The sequence below is a fragment of the Columba livia genome, chromosome 14 (assembly GCF_036013475.1).
Source record: "Columba livia isolate bColLiv1 breed racing homer chromosome 14, bColLiv1.pat.W.v2, whole genome shotgun sequence".
Classification (NCBI taxonomy): domain Eukaryota; kingdom Metazoa; phylum Chordata; class Aves; order Columbiformes; family Columbidae; genus Columba; species Columba livia.
Genome location: NC_088615.1, coordinates 5220294 through 5226337, shown reverse-complemented (window position 1 = coordinate 5226337; position 6044 = coordinate 5220294).

The window sequence follows — 6044 nt, the reverse complement described above, 5'->3', positions numbered from 1 at the left end:
CGAGTGGAACCGGGAGCGTTCGTAACGTTAATCGCTGAATTACGCAGTATTCGGTTAGTATGTGAGCAGGTGGTATGTGGGGAACATATGATATGTAGTGACCGTACGGTACGCAGTGATCATATAGTGTGTGCTGCGTCCACGCATGAGAAACACGAGCATTACCCCGGTCATGAAATAAAAGCGTTGCTTGGAAAGCGTGTGCATCCTTCTTTCAGCTGAACACATTAAACCTGAGTAAATAAAGACTAAAGACTGTAACAAACAGCCTGGCTCTATTTTTTGTGGTTTCGTTTTGTTTTGGGTTGGGTTTGTTTGTTTGTTTGTTTGTTTGTTTCGTTTTTGTTTGTTAATTTCAGTTTTGTTTTAGTTTTTGTTTTGCTTTTGTTTTGGTCTTTAATGGATTTAAGTGTTTCGCCCTGCGGATCCCGGGGAGCTGGGCTCCCTGCCATGGCCAACAGGACGGATTTCTGCCACTTGGCCATTTGTGTCCCCTATTATCTGCTCCTCAGCAGATGGCAGCAATGGCCTTTGTCTGACGGGGGCCCGTGGTGTGTACAGGCACCACCAAGATTGATTTCGTCGTCCCCCGTCTCCCCCCCAAAAAACAAAAAAAGCAGCAAGTTTAGATTGAATTATAATACTCTAGGTTATGCTAATTGTTTCCAAAACAGGTTTATTTGACTAGAAAACTTGAAAAACATTCACAACTCATGTTTCACTGAATGCTGTGACTTCAAAAAGCAGAAAATAGTGGGGGCCAAGCACTCGTATTTTACATGACCTCTGTGATCTTCTTGAGTCATTTTCCCAGTCTGTCTGTAGTGCCCACGACAGAGGGAACATTACATCAACTAATGAGAGCAGAAAAAAGGGTTTCAGTCTCATTCTGGGTAGCATGGTTGATTCTCAGAAGACCCATGGACGACCCTTTCCAGCCTATGGGGAGCTGTTAAGATTTTTCTTTATGGTGGTTCCAAATGAGAAATTAAGAATGATGGTGAGTGCCATGTGTAGGACTCCACAATTTGCTTTCTGCCACATTTCAGCTCTTTTCTGAAGTAAGGATGCTATCCACTACAAACCTACCGCTGATAATACAGCACAATTCCTACAGCATCTCCAAATTGTGGGAATGAACCTGAACACCCCTTCAGCAGACGGTGAATCAGTACAATGATGTTCTCTGCCTCAAAGACACAATGTATTGCTTTAGTTAAGTTTATTTTGGTTTTCTTCATCACTAATTTAGGCAAATTGGCATGTTTCAACTATCAGGCATTCCAGTTCTGTTAATTCAGCAACAGTGTGTACAGTGTGTGCCATTGCAGCATGCTAAGTTTTTTTAGCAGAATTTGAATCCAAGAATTGTACAAGCACAATAAATAAAAACTCCATTTTCATGCATGTCTTAAAACAGCACTGCGCTCTTCTGTGCTAGAGCACATTTCTTCCATTTTTGAATGCCATTGCACCCTAAATAGAAAATAAAAGTGTGGGTTTTGTTGTTTTTTTTTTTTCTCATGTTGTCTGAAAAATAACCCCAAAATGAAACTCAGTTCCAGTCTCTTGTTGGGTTTAGGTTGAGTGTTACATCTTACAGCCTAGTTAAGCAATAAGCTCAGGAATTTCCTTTTTTGGTGATTGTTATAGGCTTTGTTGTAGTATATACCAGGGAAGAGCGGAAGAGAAATTGAGCCTGTTGGAGGTGAAGGGGACTTAAGCAATCTTTATGTCTCCATCTGCTGTGGTTAATTCCCACCTCCCTGTCCCCTGCTGTGTCTCTGGGAATTAATGGAGTTGCAGCGCAGTGCTGTGCTGCCTTTTCTTTCTGACTTCTCAAACTGAAAAAACAACTGCAGCCTATTGGTGTTCCTGCTAATGCAGGAAAGAAGTTTAATGTTCCTGTCATGTAAAAACTGGGGCAGACCAATCTTCAATGAACATGACAGTTGAACTGTTTCTTGCTATACAGCCTATTGCCAGATTCAAAGAAAGTCAAATGTCAGCACAGAGCCTGCATGGTTGTTTAGCAACTAAACAGGTATCTCACTACTGGTTAATGAATTGACATGGCTCAAAATCCAAGCACATTTTGACAGAATCAGCCAGCACTCTTTCCTGTGCTCATAGTCGGAATGTTGTTTCTGGAAGCAACCCCCCTACCTGATTTTTTAAATGCCGGGTCTTTACTTGATCCCACACCTGTGGTGACTGCCTATTCTAACTTGTAAATGAACATACCTCAAAAAATGTGTCTGCCTGACGTGAAGAAGTAATGCCTATCCAGCCATCAGCAACCTGGGGAGCTGCAAACATGTCATGTTGCCAGAATAAACTGTGGGATTTCAGCACTGCAGTTTTGGCAGCAGTGTAAGTCACGCCTTGGCCTTCAGAAGGAAACGGTAACAGACAGGAACCACAATAGGCAGGCACTAATAAAAAGAGCTGGAGCAAATTCCTGGTTTGGGAATGACCCAATTAAACGAGCTTTTCCTTTCTGCATTTTTGCCTGAGAGAGAACAGCTGAGCGAAAGGATTATTGGTACCTTCATCACAGAAGAGTCTGTCCTAACCCTGTGAAAGCTCATCCTAACCCTGTGCAAGTTCACCAGTATAAAACATGTTCTCTGTGTTACTGCCAACATCAGTAAGTCTGGGAATAACTCGCCTTAGACATTCAAATCAAGGATAATTCACTCCATCCTCCCAGCAGATGCTCAGAACAAGGCATCTACTTTCCCAAGGCTCCTGAACAGCTCACAGGAGAATCTTGCTCTGGTTCTACAAGACCAGCTCACTGGGAGCAGTGTGAGCAAGATTCAAAGGTGCAGTTGTAAGACCAAGAGGGAAGCTGGATGCATCTGGCTCATAAAGACCAAGCTAATTGTTCCCTTTTTCGGCAGCTTTCTGTCTTATTCTTCAGTTCTACTGGAGACATGTTTCTTGGGGTGATAATGAACTGCCAAAGAAGCAAGACAGCTGAATAACCTAAAGAGAGATTCTCACACTCTGAAAAAGCTAAGTAGCAAAATGGGTTGATTTCTGGAAGCTTGGACGTTCAGTGATAATCATCATATTGAACAGCTGGTGAAGACTAAGACCTGTCACCCAGACAATAAACATGGCACAAATATTACCCATGGTAGAAGTATACAGGTTGTTTTATGAGAATGAAGATATAGGTGCAGTCTTGCGGTCTGTTTTTTACAAAAACTAAAACTATCTATATTTAACTTTATAAATTTCTCTGCCGCCTTCAGGACATAGGCATTGGTATCAGAGCAGGATGTGCGGGTGGGGAGATTTCCACTGTATGCAGTAATAAAAGTGTGAACTGCATAATCTGGGTAAATCCCCTAAGAAAAAATCCAATCCCTAAAATAACATTGTTCAGGGCAGAAACAGAGCAGTTTGCGGGAGGTGGCAAGGGAAGCACAAAGGTGATTAAAGAAAAAAAAGAGCCCACTGAATCCACAGTTGATAAAAACAACTTTACATGTAACCTCAACTTGCCCAGCACAGAGGAGTAATTAGTGCACGCAGAGGAGTATTTAGTGCACACAGCAGCTCAAACTTACATCAGAAAAATGGAGAATATTTCCTTTTTTACTGCATTTGGATGGAAAAGTGTCAAAGGATGGTATCGAGCTTGAAAAAGGCACCTAAAAAGAGAAGATGTAGGATACTTCAAAAGTTCGTCAGGCTTTGTTTCCTCATCTTAAGGGACAGACTTACGGTGCTTTTCAGATACTTTGGACAGTTATATTTAATTCCCGTATATTCTGTACAGAATTTATGTACTGTGCAATATATAGCAGTGCCAAAACCTTGAACAAAAGGAGCGCGCTCATACGTTCAGTGTATTGCTGCACCGTCACACAGGGCCAGCTTCCAGAAGTGAGGTACCCGTGTTAGTGCGATGTTCCAGCTCACACAACGAGCCCTTTCAGCAAAGCCATACAGGATGTATTCAGAGCTCTAGGACTTGTCTTCACATCTTCCAGCTCTGGTGCCAATGTGGTCCTAGACAAGTGGGGTATTTCTACCTAACTACATATGACTATATGTCTCCTACTCTAATGCAGAAGGGTCCTGAAGCCCTTAAATGACTGACGCTTTGTTTAAAAGGGTTATAATATGTTCGTCATCCAGGTGGATGATGACATACATCATCCAGGTGGATGATGACATACGCTTTATGTCTACGGTTAATGTCTTGAAAGCAACGAAGAATTTGGTTTAAAAATTGGACAAAACATCAAGATCTTTGAAATTAAATAAAATTCAAATACACATAAGCAGGTTACTGTCTCATAAATGTATAATTAAATATTAATTCTTAGACCATATGTTTTTGTATGTATGTGTCAACCTGGTTATATATTTATTAGACTTAGAGAGCATTCACGTTCTGCTTTTGGCTTTCTATACTCGAATATTTGCATGTTCGCTACACATGGGGTTTGGAATTAAAGTGAACAAGCAACACTAAGGGCTAGATCTGTGGCATGAGTGGATACAAAAATACATCAGTCCCTACCTTCCTCCCCAGTTCAACAGTGAAGAGTTATCAGTTGATAAAGATATTGCAAAACAGAAATAGCAGCTCTCATTGAAATCAGCTTCTTGTTTATGTCAGTGACACCCGAATGTGGCTCTGTTGACTTGTTTCCTTCTTTACAGTCATTCTTCTTTTTTTTCTGTGTCTAATATCTTAGCTGACCCATCATCAGCTTGAATGCACCATGGAAAACTCAGAATGGCTGATCTTGCCTGCTAAATTCTGCTAGTTCTGATGTAACTACCAGATTCGTTGTTACTTAGGTCAAAATCTGTTATTATTTTCTTACAGCTATGTGTGCCTTTCCTTCTGCGTGTGTTATATCAAATCTGTACCTTCTCTTCCACGGTAGCTCAGCCTGTCCAGTTCTCCCACATGCAGAGCTCAAATCTCATTTGCTCCTTGTTTCTCTTGCTTGACCCTCACAGCATCTTCCCGTCGGATCTCCTATAGCACATCACACCATTGCATCACACCATGTTTACACCATATGAAGAGCAGTTGTCAAGCCCCCTATCTGAACATTTGATCAAATCGCTTCCCTCTTTGTGCCCCTCTACTAACTCATCTCTTATCTCATGAAGAAATCAAGCTGCCAGTCAGTACATTCAAAGAACTTCTTAGCTCTCCCCCGCTACTTGCCCCCCTTGCTGAATCTCTTCTCTCCCCACATCCTCTCATCTCCAGCAGCATTGCTCCCCTCAGAGGTCTATGTGTTGGCATCTCATCTCTTTGCTGTCCTCATGCCTGGCTTTTTCTGCAGAGTTGCAATGTCACACCCTTGCATTTCTATTTATATTCACTTTTCTGAGAAGACAACACATACATCTCTGCCAATAGACTGCAGCCCCCCTTGGCCCAAGCTACAAAGACTTTTTGGAAACTCCTTAACACACTACAGTTAGTGCGAAGAAGATACTAGAAAGAATAATGTAGTCCTAAATAAGTGTTCATAGCTAAAAATGCAATGACATTACAAGCTGTGGTTATAAATTCATCTGTACTGACACAAATCAAGCAAAATACTATTAAGACCAACTGCCTTTTGAGGGGATTCACCATTGCGAGCAAAGTCCATATAGTTTGTCATGGCACTCTACTGTCCATGTTTTGGTTTATTAACTACAAGGAAGGATCTCTGAGGATAATTGAAACCAGCAAATTCTCAAGCATGAGGAAAATTATGTGCACGCAGAAGCGGTCCTATATTTTAGACGTGCAAGCACCTAAAGAAGGTCTAGAAGTATATGAAGAGCCACTGTTTACACAGAGTGCAATTTTAGAAAAGTCACAGCAGACACTGAATTTTTTATATATGTGCATTGCACGAGGCAAACTGTTTTGTAGAAGAATTGGGAAATTTGGTCTGAGTATTGATCCTAATCTACAAACAGATATGAAATCCCCTTTGGCAGCAGAGATTATTTTTTTGGGAGATCACAGACTTGTGTCATCTTTCTTGTTCAACCACAGGAGTTCC